Consider the following 14,160-nt stretch of genomic DNA (forward strand, 5'->3'; position numbering starts at 1 on the left):
TTAATTTATTTTATAAAATAATATATATAAGACATTAAATATTTTGGAGCGACAGCAAATATTAACTATAACACATATATTATGTGGCCTTTACAGCGTATAAATATGTTATTGTTATCACAGGCGCTCTCAGCGTGTTGTCATTCGCGCAGCGATACTCGAAACGAGTAGGTGAATAAGGTAGTTGTACGAGACGATCTGTATTTTATCAAATTCTTTTTCAACATGCGATCGCAATAAATATCAGGAAATATAATTTATTATAATTATTATGATTGATTACAATGATAGATATTAAACCGCGTATTTTTAATGATTTTCATTTATTATTTTAAGTAAAAATCGAAATAACTGTCATCATAATGATCAAATTATCTTTTTGTTGCGATTCTTACTGTTTGTTAGCAATAATTATTTCTCTAACAATGCTTAAAGAGAGTCGAACATATTTTGTTCGGTTTATCGTTTGATTTTTTGACCATGTAAATACAATTCGGATTAAGAATATTCAGTAAAACACGAATTACAGGATAAAATTATTAACATAACGAAAGATTTCGTGATACAACGATATTGTTTAATAATGTATAATAATCAGTTGTTTAATAATTTTTTAATTTAAAAAACAGTATTTTGCATATATATATATAGTAAGAGTAAAATATATTTCGACAACGAGAATTAATAATAATACAGTACTTGGCGCTATTGTTTACATGTCATGGTCTTGTCATTATTCGCACGGTGACACTCGAGTAGTAAAGTAATAGTACAAGACGCTCCGTATACTGTGAAATTCTTTATCGAAACGTGATCGCGACGAGTATCGGGAAATAATTCGCAATGATTATTTTAATTAATGATTAATTAATTTTTATAAATGACACGAAATCGTGACAATAGATCCTTATCAAAAGTGTATATTATGTATTGTTTCAAATAAAAATCAAAACGGTAGTGATAAAAAAATTATAACGACTTATTTTTTTTTTTTTAATATAAAAATTATATATTCAAAACTAAAAAAAAAAATCAAAGTATGATTCTCACGCGAAACGGCATATTGCTTTGCGATCGCGGAATTCGGGAGTGCCGTTTAAAATGTCGCGTGTCTAAGTGCTTGATCTCTTTCCCGATGACCCTGATAACTTGTGAGGAAGTGCAGGTTTAGGAGAGGCGTCAGACGTCGACGAAGCAACTCAAGATAGTATTTATTCTTTTATGTATTGGTTGTTATATATAAATCACACACACACACGAGAGTGATTTACACGATTAATCGGGTAACTTGGTTTACTCGTTTAAATAATTTAAACAAAAGGAAATTGAAGAAAAAATCTTTAAAATAAATACTATGATCCTATAAAAATTTTACTTAGAATTAATAAAAAGTAGATTCTTTTCAGAATTTATTAAATTAATCTACTAAATATCTTTATTATTGTACACATCGAATATAAAATTCAATGTATAGTTAATGCGTTATTGGCGATATTTGAGTAGTTTAAAAAAAATAGTCATATTGTATCTTTAATATCTCTCGAAACAAATCTACCATGAAAGGAACATGTTTACATGCGTATCTTTTTTACTTTCTTCTTTTTTTGATTTTATACGCGTTATATAAGTGGCATATAAACTCGGTAGATTATAATAATAAGAGGATATTTATAATTGTTTAGGAGTGTGGCTTTCAATTAACACCCGTTGTAGGCAGTTACAACTGGTACCTTCGGCAGCGCACAAATTCCTTACCGGTTCGGTGAGGCATAATTTGTCCCGCGTCATAAATTACCCCTGCGACTCTCGGCCGTCTTGTAATACGCGCGTACGTGAGATCCTGCCTTATAAGGGCGGACCATATTTTTTTATTTCCGCGTCTTAAAACTTTATCACTGCCCAATGACGCCACCGTCCTGTACCGATATGCGATATGCATAAACATTTTTGTCTTCTTAATCTTCATATTTATACATGACTGTCAAAGTGCATTCAAACACAAAAATATAAATATTCGGTTGAAATTAAATGCAAGTTGATTTTGCGGCATATAATAATTTTTTTTTTTTTTTTTTTTTTTGGTCAATTAGCATTAAAAGAGAAATATTTTAATTGTATATAATTTAATGTTAGAAACATGAAGAAAGATTTGGAAGCGATCGGAATTGCGATTGGAGTTGAAGCTAAATTTAGAATTTACACGCGAGATCCCGCAAAACTTTGCATTCTCCCGAAAGAAAAACAGCAACGATGTCACATACGTCTTGGCGCGTTCCGCCGAATCTTAGGGTCCAATTATTTCGCTTGTTTTCTCGAAACCCACATGACTCTTGCATTCCCTGCAAAGAGAAACACGGCCTACGGTGTTATGTGCGCTCGACGATCGCAATGATAAAAACTTGCCACAATGGTCGTGCATTTCTTTCTTTTTTGCCGAACATTGTTACGACGACAGTCGCTGTTACATTTCACTTACAATCAAATAGTATATTATGTAATGTTTGTGTACGCGCAACGATACGCGTACATACGTGGTATAGGCGTTAACATGAAAAGATGTAGAATTACAATAACTGCAATACAATATTGCAATAATGATCCTTCAATATCTCGATGAAAATTATTCGATGAATATTTCGATCGGGATAGCAGCGCGAACGGTTTCTCGATATTGATGGAACGGACCGATTTGTTTCTTAACGACCGTGACAAATGCGCTCTATTTGCATGAATGAGTTTTACAACAGCGGGAAGAGAAAAGGGAGGGATTGATTTAACGCTTCGCGTCAAGCCCGCGGCGACGCGTGATTCTTCGTATCGGCAACCGTATTTATGAGACGATAACGCACCGATTGTAGTATTAATAGGCACGAGTGTATGGTACATCGCGGGCGAATCAAAGCCGCGATCTTGTCTTAAATCACGATGTATCAATATGTTCCAATTCTACCTGCGACGCCACCTTCCCACGCGCGTACACGATATCTCGCAGACATACGTCGTACGTGTGTTTTATCGCTTCGACGTTATTTTATAGCAGGCGGCAAACACAGCATTCTCGCGATGCCTACGTCGAGAGAAGAAATGCAAAATGTGAATATGTGACGCTTAATTACAATTTTCATTTCAAATTTTCATTTTTCCACACAAATATGCAATTTAAAATGGAGCAAAATTTTCGTTGAAAACGAAATTATTAAAACAGAGTTAAATATGTAAAAGGAGATTAAATGAGGCTTTGAGTCGATGACGAGCTGCTACGGCTTATATGTCTCTTTACACGTACACATACGGACACTTGTCACACGGGTTTCTCCAGATGATTCTTAGATGATTCTTTGAGGAACGACTCGGCGGTAGACACAGCGAACACAGAGTGTCAAACGCAAACGAAAGTGGCGTCGTGCCACTTCGAAGGTGGTCGTTACCAAATTCGGTATAACGAGGTCCATCTTATATAGGAGATGGAACAAGCAGCATCATAAATGTTTGTGACATTATTTCACATAAACATTATTTCAAGCTATTGTACTTTACGTAAAATGTAATTGCGTTATCAAGAAAATATACTTTTTATTTTATTTTATATTAAAAATAAAATAATTATATATGTATATATATCTTTATATCTTTATATATATATATATATATATATATATATATATATATGTATAAAAAATAATAATTATTATTTAATATGTTCGCGATCATAAAATGTTTAAGCTAATTGATTAACATTGTCGTGCATTGTCATATGAGTTATTGCGAAATGGTTATCAACATGCAGTAATCTTTCTGTAAATATTCTATTGCGAGATCCTTATTGATTAGAATCCATAAGTCATGCGCGGCACATCGGTGTATATTGATTTTAGTTAGTAACACCTTTTATCGAAGGAATGTGTTTTGTGTTACAATGCTGTGGTAACATTGTTGAAGCATTTCTCACTTTAATGCATGACACGCTGGACACGTATCACGAATTTACAGGAAATTACAGAGGAAGTATATGTGTAATCTCTTAAGTCGACGCTACTCCTGCCTTTGCGGGCCGGCCAATAGGAAGCCACGAGGATGTATTATAAATAAATTCCATTGCGTATTTTATCATGCGATAGCGGCAATCTCAATTTTAATCGGCGATAGCGACACAATTTCGGATTACGTCGTAAAGTCAGTCTTACGAGCCATTTGAGACCTGCCGTTGGCAAGATGGTCGATTAATGTGGGAGTTTGCCCTTCGGGATGGAGTCACGCTGGCGCTAATTTACCGTTGTGTTTGAACGTACTATTAGACGCGTGCGTCAAGTACTCGGAATTCACGTCGACCCACACCTCGACGGCGCACGTGAAACGTGCGTACGGGCAGCACTTGAACCTCGAACCCTGAACCTCTTTACGTCGTATATACCTACCTACGCGGAATCTATACCGTACTCGTTAATGTCCGTCGTTACCTGTTATTCGCGTGCGAGGATAGGTTTCTCCGTATTGTAAGTTATTATTGGAATGCCGCCGTACTCATATACTATTCTCATTCCAGCTCACGTAATAGTCACGGGAACAAACTGCGTAATATACGTATTCCGATTCGCGAATATATACGACATTTATTACGTTTATAATATTATCGATGATGTAGTTATTTACAAAGATGCGTAATTCGATAAAATAGATTATTCTATGAAAAAAGTAAGAACGTTAAGATAATGTAAGAAATTATTTCTAAGCTCGTATAAAGTGACGAGACTTTTAAATTGCCAAAAATGGCATATTAATATCTTTGGCGAGTACGAAAGGATCAATCGTCGGGTTTACGATATATTTAAAAAAGTTATTTCTTTTTTTTCTTATCGATGGCAAAGTTAGCAAATTTGTTCATGATCGATTGACATGTGAAATGGGTTTACATTATTTATTCTTCCAATCATTTTATCTCGTCCGAGCAAAAAAGTACAAACACTCTCGTATCTAGGAGGCTTACCGTTGCAAAGGCGCGCTTTCAGGAGACTCTGAAATTCAGAGAAGAGCGAGAATAATCGATTTCTGATTCAAGGTAGTGGAAGAGGTCACGCGTAAGTGGTTCGACATAATTATACCATATCCCTCTGATCTCTCTAGCCCGGAACGTTTCATCCATCGCAATCGCGCTGGAGAACGGAGAGCTCGCTTACAGGACAATGTGTGCGGTCCCACACACAGTTGTACACCTACGTATGCTCTCTCTCTCTCTCTCTCTCTCTCTCGAAACGGATGCTTTGTTTCGGATTAAGGTGCCGACCGTGTTGCGTTACCCCGTCGTCGTCGGAATACGTATAATCATTGTGTAACGTAAAACCAAATTAGCGCGGATCCCGGTCCGAGAGCTCGCTGCCTTGGATTCACTTACGTCGAGTGTTTACGGCGCGGACCAGTTTCTCTCGTTAATATTCCGCGATTCCTTGTCATATTTCCCGTATATATTCAGCGATCCCGAAAACGCCCGGCGATCATTGACGCGGATCCCCGCAATCATTCGCCGTACGAACGGTGATTTTATGACTTCGGCGCGGCCGATGTCTTGCACGATAATATTATACCAGAGTTTCATCGTTTTCTAATGTAAGAGCGTGCTGTTCCTTTACGGCCAATGCTCGCGTTGCCGTATTCGCTTCGTCCGTCGTGTCGCATCTCGCTTGACACGCGAGGCTGCTCGAAAGAGACGCGGAAACTTGGACCAAGGCGGTTTTACGACCGCTTTATGTTGTTTCGTTTAATGATCTTTCAAAATTTGATCGCCGAATAATGTAGAAATGTTATTAAAGCGTTGTCGATTGCCACTGCATCGATGTAAGATCCTTGACGAGATGTGAAAATTACAGAGAAAACATGCATTTGTGTGTGCGAGCAATGCGAGGAAATGTTCTATGAAATATTTCATTGCTGAAATAATTTTCGGATAAAAAATAATTAAATGATACAATTTATCTGAATTTTTTTCTTTTCAAAAAAGGCATGAAACCTCCAACTCGAATATATCGAAGCGTTGAGGCCTCTTTTCCGCGATGCTGATTGGCTGTCTCGGTTGTGCGCTGCGACTTGCTTCATTCGTGTTATTTGCAACTGTCAAATAATGCGAATTTTGACAGTTTGACAATTTGCGAAAGAAAAAATTAAAGTTAGGAAAGAAAAGTTAAAAAAATTGAAAAATGTTCGTAAATAAAAGCGCGCGCCTGTGTTGTTATAGTTAATTAAAAACTATAAAAAAAATTGAATATATAAGACTTTTTATAATTAAATTGCTTATTGCAATTAAACATTTAATTACTTTAATTTTGCATTGCATAAAAGAATATACTTTTATCATTAAAAAATAGAATATAAGAATGTTGAGTATGCAATGCGACTATTTTGCTGAAAGCGAAATGTCTAATCATCTCGTACAAAGAACTTCTTATTCTGTTAATCTCTAATTATATCTTTCTTTTTTTTCTACTTATATTGATTCGTTTGAAATTTAATTTAATTAATTTTTTTTAAAAAGCCAGGGAGATTTTTTTTTTTTTTTTTTTAATTTGAATATTCTTTTCTCGATTTCGTAATGTTACATGTATGCATATATCAATTTTACTGTGTTAAAGAATCAATTGCATAAGGAATGAATTCAACAATTAATTATATATTAACAATTGCTATAAACAAACACATTACTATAAATAATCTTTTGTTTTCTTAGACAACTTGTATGGTTTCTGTATATCATGAGCAGAAAATTATAAAAGAATCATCTTTGTAATATGGATAGTGTTTTTTAAAATTAATTGGTCATAATTAGTAGATCAAAAACATCAATTGCGTCAAAATCGCGACAATTTGTGAGCAGAATAGTTGTTGAAAAAATTTTTTTAGAGAGTATACTATATGCTTTTATAAATTTAATACGTGTAACGTTTTTTTTTTTTCTATTACTATCTCTTACAGAGAGAGTTGGTCGTTTTTAAAGCTTATATTAACTTATAATATGTTTTGTAAAAAAAAATAATTGTTACGAAACAAAATGTCGAAACAATGATTTCTAAATCTTTTGTTTATATTTGTTGTATGCATATCAAAATATATATTTATAATTAAATGCATTTTGTTTAAAACGAGAGAAATAATTAATAGAAATTTAATAATTTTGATCAATATAATCAATATCAATTTAATTGGAAATATAGACAACTGACATCTAGTGCAGGAATTCAATGTCTATTCAGGATGAGGGAACTTGTGACTTCATCTGAAGAGAATATCTGAAATATCTATTAGAGGTAACAAGGTAAAATAAGCATGCAGATGTCTATATTGCCGATGTGTAACATTTTCTTCTGATATTGTACTTTTAAGATAGATGGCACTTTATGTTATTTTTATCATTTAATTCTTTTTGTTATTAGTGTTTTTGTTTGCCACTTATAATACATTATAAAATATATTATGGATATTTTCAAATTGTAAAATAGCTCTGTATATGAAACAAAAAGTAGATGCTAAAAATATAATAAGAATAAAATATAAAAAAAAAAAATAATAAGATATAGACACACATATATTCTTAAAGAAAATGTTCAAGATTGATAACACATTGATCTTGTATTAGTAATGCGTTATATAAGTTCAAGGTCTTGGAAATATATTGACGAATGAGAAAATATAAGATTTTAAATACAAGATGAAATATTGAATATCTAAAAATTTCAAATAAAAATTATTTTAATAATTTAATTAATTATAATATTTTAGGATTTAATTATAATAATGTATAAAAATATGATAAAACTTAATAACAATTTTATTCATTTTCAAATACTCCGTAACAAAAAATTTTGCCAGGTGTGGGGTTCGAACCCACGCTCCCAGACGGGAACCAGAACTTAAGTCTGGCGCCTTAGACCGCTCGGCCAACCTAGCTTGATGTGTTAGTTAATCTTCCACAGCGTATTATAATCATGTGGAATGTATATATCGTATGTATATATTACGTGTCATGTAATAAATTATTTATAATATAACAATTATTTTTTAATTATACAGTTGCAACGATATTATTTTTCTTATTTTTTAGTGAAACTAGCACACAGCGCATAGTTTTGTTTAAATTTAGAAATAAATAAAAAAACAATTGTACTTGATTATGAAATATTATAATCTAGAATTATTTTGAGAAATATTAAGAAATTTTTCAGACATTTAATTAAATAAAATTTACTTGAATTGTTCTTGAAATTATTATAGTAAATCTTATTCAATGTTTACCATATATATTGAAGTAATATATTAATAATGTGATAATAATAATAAATAATTAAAATAAAAATTAAATGAGATAATAAAACAACTGAAATATACATGAGAGAGAAAAGGAATGAAATGTTGATTATTTGGAAATCTCAAATAGAAATTATCTATTAATGATATTTAATCAGTAAAATAATATATCAGTGTTTCTTCCTTTTTATTTCTAAAATCTTAATTTTTGTCTATAATATCGTATATTGTTTATAATATTTTATTTTATTGTCTTCAATAGATTTTATTTTATTTTTGATTGTTCGTTATCATTTATAATACCGATTTCATTTAAATGGCCTTTTTAATTTTTTTTTTAAACACTAAAACATTATAAGCGCGCGCCATTTATTTTGCGTATATCTGTGTGTATAATTATTTATACATATTAATTCTAATTCTCCGTTTTTTCAAAATAAATTAAATAAAAATTACACGCACATTTAATATTTAAACTGTCAAATGTATCGCTCAGTTGTGACAGGCTTTTATTGATACAAAGTATAAAGTAATGCACAGCGCAGCGTTGAGATAATCAATCAGCATCGCAGAAAGAGATAATAATAGTTGCGAGTATCAATTTAACACGCCTTTTTAAAAGTAGATATCTGAATAAGAACTGCTCACGGTATATTATTAGAATATTATATGTATGTGTGTATTATGTATATATAAAATATTATAAAATGCACCATTTAGTTTTTATAAATAATAATAGATAAAAATGATTAAAAAAGTCGCGATATCTCTTGCAATATTGGTTGAAGCGTAAGAATGTTAAGAGTTTCTTTTATATCTCGTGGGATGTCCAGAACTTTAAATAAAAAGCCGGAATTACGAAAAAATTTATCTTTAAAATATTTAAAATTGATTTAAAATATATACTAGTATATAAAATGAAATATTTGTGTGTGTGTGTGTGTGTATACATATTATATATATATATATATATATATATATATTCGCCGCTATGAGCAATGAAGATTATTTAATTCTCCGCAGCATGTACGTGACGTAATTCGATCGTAACACGTGTTGTCTAGTGTCTAACATGTCTTACAGTACGTAACCATTGTGTCACGATCAAGCGTCAACCGTTTCTGATTGCTGTCTGGCAATAATATCTTCATTCGATAACATTTTGCCTTCCGATTAACTAATTAATATATTGAATCTATTGCCTTGGTTTATCTCTCTCCCATTTAATCTAATCTGGACGTACATAATTATTTTCGAATACAATATAAATGCAACGTATATGTATCTCTAACGACATCAGGGAATAGAATTATTTGTAAAATAATTCGTAAAAAATTGTTTAAGAAAAGTTTATATATAATTAAGAATTTTATATTTTAGATCTCGTGCGCAAAAGTTTTTTCCTCGCTTCTTTTAAAAGGAGTAAATTTTTCGAAATGAATATTCCCGAAGGGATAAAGAAATACGAACATTAATTTTTACTTAGATTATATGTATAAATACCTCTCTAGGCATAATTATTATACGTTTATTGTTAGCATGGAAAATAAACGAGATGACGTGCAATGACTTGGAAAATGATTGAGAGATATCAATGCATGAATATAAAGCGAAATTAACACTTACCTATCATCGAGTATAAATTGATCTCCCGCCTTTCTTTTCGTGCCAAAAGAGAAAATCGACGCGTTGACATGTATGCATTCTTGCATAAGAATGTACGTTCATGGTTATCCGATTGTTCTCCATATAGAGCTGGACAGAAGTTTGTCGAAAGTTATACGACCGTTATTACAATAAAATTTTAGTGAGAGAGAAGATATTTATATCTACATATTTTAATCGATTATGATTAATGACAGTGACAGAAAGATAAATAAACGATAATCGAATATAAGAAATTTACTCACGCACGAATAAATGTTCGTAGACACCAAAAGCAGCATTGTCGTTGTCAGTCGTTTCACTTTGACCGCACACAAATTGATTGAAATCAATCACAAGAATCACATCTAGTCGATTTGGATCGCGTAAGTTAACGATACAAATACGTAACGAAAGAAATAATCGCTCGCAACTTTGTGTACGACATTCCCGATACTCGACAGGACTAATTTTTGACGGGAGAAACGTGCGCGAAACGTCCGCGACGATTGTGACATCTCTAGTCTAGCGGCCAAATTCAACGTGATTATATGATCGACTTCCCGCTTTCCCGATTATTCGTTCCTCTAGCGCTCGCGCGGCGCTAATAGCGCTATCAGCTCTGTTTTTTTTTATCGACGTGGTCGCTTACCCTGATCCAATTCGCGACACAATTCGTATCGCAACTAACCGTATATGCATGTCCAGATAAATTTGCATCGATGTAAATTTCTCGGGTGTGCGTACATTTCAGTCGATTATACATTGCGACAGAGAGATAAATAAATGATTAATCGAATATAACAAATAAATTTACTCATCCGCTAACAAATGTTCTAAAGCATTGGGAGCATTTTGTCAGTCGATTCTCCTTGGCAGCACGTAGATTCAAATCGATCACAAGAATATATCTAATCAGAATTGGTATAACGATGCGAATACGTAACGAGAAAAAAGATCGCTCGCGACATTGTATATGACATTCTCGATATTGACAGGATTAATTTTTGGCGGGAGAAATGCGCGCGAAACGTTATCGCGACAATTATGACATTTCTAAACTAACATTATATTCAAAGTGACTATATGATTGACTTCACCTTGCCCGACTATTCGATTCAACACACTCACGATACTTTATTAACTTTATTCCCGCGACATAGGACGCGTTCCACTTAACTATCGCAGCGCTCACGGTATCATTTCATCCTTGTTGTTCACCCAAAAGTTAAACAAACATAGATAACGCTCCGAGCGCTGCGGTTATTAAGTAGAACGCGCCCTTAGACAAAGTTGTATACAGTATACATAATGCACAGAAAAATCAACCAATCATTTATCTAATACGAAGAGAAGGTAGTAATATGGCGTCTTAGGCACTTTTTTTTCATTGGTTAATTTCTTTATAATGCACATGCATTATGTATATATTTATGGAAATTTCTCTGGATAGGCTTTTAAGCCCATATCAGACTATGTATTGTGATTGAAGATTAAAGATTGAAATGTAATATTAATCAGAATAAAGAAATTTTAGCTCCTTTTCTTCTAATTAATTAAATTTCAATCTTTAATGCGTAGTTTGGTACGAGTTTTATGGTGTTTCTATCCATATCGATATAATACGTATGTTTTAATACGTATTAACATAAGTATATACACTGTCCGACAATTTTTTTTTTTTTTTTATAGCGTTTTCGAATGTAGCAGGTTTAAGAGCTCTCGGAGCGATTAATGACGTCATTGCATCGTCTCTGTCAATAAAAAGTTTGAACTCATAGTAAAATATAGTGATTAATTGTACCGGGTAGGGTTAACCCGTTCATTCGAAAACGCTATTAGCAAGGTAAACGTAGAAGTGGGGACACCTATTTATACGTTCACCGTATGATTATTTCCCATAGACAGACATAGGATATCTATAGACGGAGCGTTTGTCTTTTTATTTAAGGAGTGGAGCTAAAGATGCGCGTAGAAAAGGACATACTCTGTTCCTTGCTCCTTGCTCCTTCTCTCTCGCTCACACGTAACATAGTGTACTCTTTCGTTATGCTACATGCGAGCGAGAGAGAACGCAAGAGAGCACGAAACAGATGTATGTCCTTTTCTACGTACATTTTGGTCTCCACTTCTCAACACTCGATCTATACTGGCCAATCATAGCTATTCCTTCGAAAAATGGAGAATGGCTGTGATCGTAATATAGTATTAAGTGGATATTAAAGTATATCGGTGTAAATGAGGCCATAACTATATGACTAAAGGCCATGGTACATAGAAAACCTTAAGCAGTAAGGAAGGCCAATTACAATCGAGAACGTAAGCAGTCATATTGAAAATTAAGTAACATTGAAAATTCCGTAAGTAATGGATGAAATTCTATACGTCTTATTATTGAGTTTTTTTTTATGTACCATGACTTTAAAACTTTATCAGGTTTAAAATATCTAAAATCGCTTTGTTCGCCAATCGGTTTGTTCGGCTGCACGCGCTCATCGTTTATCTTCTGTTTTATCGCATCACTTTTTTCACCTTCGCGGTTGGTATCCCTCTCTTTCGGGAAGACCACCGTGGCGGAAGGACGCGCGCTTTCTCGGGATGGAATTACAGATACAAAAAAGTAAGTATATCGCACGATCGTCGTGGTATATTAGTGATGTATTAGTATATTCGCGATCTCAAACAGACTTGCGACTTTAATAATTCGTTTATCTCGTGAGGTGGTCCACGATGGAAAGGGATACGAGGGCGGAGGACGCTACGCGTCCGATAAGATCTCTCTCTCTCTCTCTCTCTCTCTCTCTCTCTCTCTCTCTCTCTCTCTCTCTCTCCGTAAGAGCTTATTATGCTTTACGTTTAAGCGAGGAGCACACACTTTTGCATAAACGCATAATCATAAGCATAAGGAAATTAACCAATCAAATTCCTTATGCTTATGATTATGCGCTTATTCAAAAGTGTGTGCTCCCCGCTTCAGTCCGAATCTCCAATAAATGTAGTAAACTTCAAGCCATAAGAGATTGATGAACCACAATCAAATGTGAGGAGAATAATAAATTGTTATTGGTAATTTTCTTACGGCTTAAGACTTACTACATCTATTGTAGATCTGGTCTTAGCGGAACAATGGGGGAACCGAACGGAATAGCGCGTAACGCGGAAAAATAACGGAATCAATCGCGAACATCGCAAAACAAAAACTGCGCAACGTTCGCGATTGGTTCCTTTCTCGTTCCCCGTTACGTTAATTCGCTGCTAATGCTGGGTTATTGTCTTATCAATACTCGACGTTGATTTGTTGGTTCTAAAAGTGAAAGCCAATCACGTTGCATCGTGACCAATCGGTTTGCTCGGCTGCACGCGCTCATCGTTTATCTTCTGTTTTATTGCATCACTTTTTTCACCTTCGCGGTTGGTATCCCTCTCTTTCGGGAAGACCACCGTGGCGGAAGGACGCGCGCTTTCTCGGCATGGAATTACAGATGCAAAAAAGTAAGTGTATCGCACGATCGTCGTGGTATATTAGTGATGTATTAGTATATTGGCGATCTCAAACAGACTTGCGACTATAATAATTCGTTTATCTCGTGAGGTAGTCCACGATGGAAAGGGATACGAGGGCGGAGGTTACGCTACGCGTCCGATAGAATCTTCCGCGATGATATTCAATATAATTGCGAGGAATCGCGAATATCGGGAGTGTCGCGAAGATGTATAATTTTCTCGATTCGTGTGATATTTGCGCGATTGAATGTCCGAAACGTTCAGTCTTCGATTCGATAATGGACATCATTGTCTCGCGTTTTTTCTCTCGCTCGAAGTGCGTTACGCGTTGAGAATGGGAATAATTCGGCGATATTTGGGGGATTATAAGGTTTATATATAATAAATAGGTATTTCTTAATAGATTTTTCGAGCTTGCGATCGGTATATTTCGTTCGTGAGGTAGTTCGCGATGGGAAGAGGGAGGGGGGAGCAGGGAAGTTGTACAAGGCGTCGGTATGAAGTTGGCTTCGATCGTCGTTTATTTCGCGAGGGGTCCGCCGTTACAAAATTACTCTCAACGGCCGCCATAATTATCAGTCGTGAAGTATATGTGAGTAAAATGGTGGAATATCGCGTTCGTCGCGTTTTATTCACTCATTCGGTTGTATATCCGCATATATCGGGAATGCGGAGAGATATGAAATGACGAGTAATTATAATTATTTCATATTACAGATTGAT

General features: G+C 34.1%; 1 non-coding gene across 1 annotated transcript; it reads right to left on the minus strand.

The window, feature by feature from the left end:
• Positions 1-7,848: 7,848 nt before the first annotated feature.
• Trnal-uaa (transfer RNA leucine (anticodon UAA)) lies at positions 7,849-7,932 on the minus strand. Its single transcript has one exon. It is a non-coding gene; the product is annotated as a tRNA-Leu (tRNA).
• Positions 7,933-14,160: the final 6,228 nt, after the last annotated feature.

The sequence above is a fragment of the Polyergus mexicanus genome, unplaced genomic scaffold (genome assembly GCF_030449975.1).
Source record: "Polyergus mexicanus isolate NDT 795.1 unplaced genomic scaffold, iyPolMexi1.0 SCAF_27, whole genome shotgun sequence".
Taxonomy (NCBI): domain Eukaryota; kingdom Metazoa; phylum Arthropoda; class Insecta; order Hymenoptera; family Formicidae; genus Polyergus; species Polyergus mexicanus.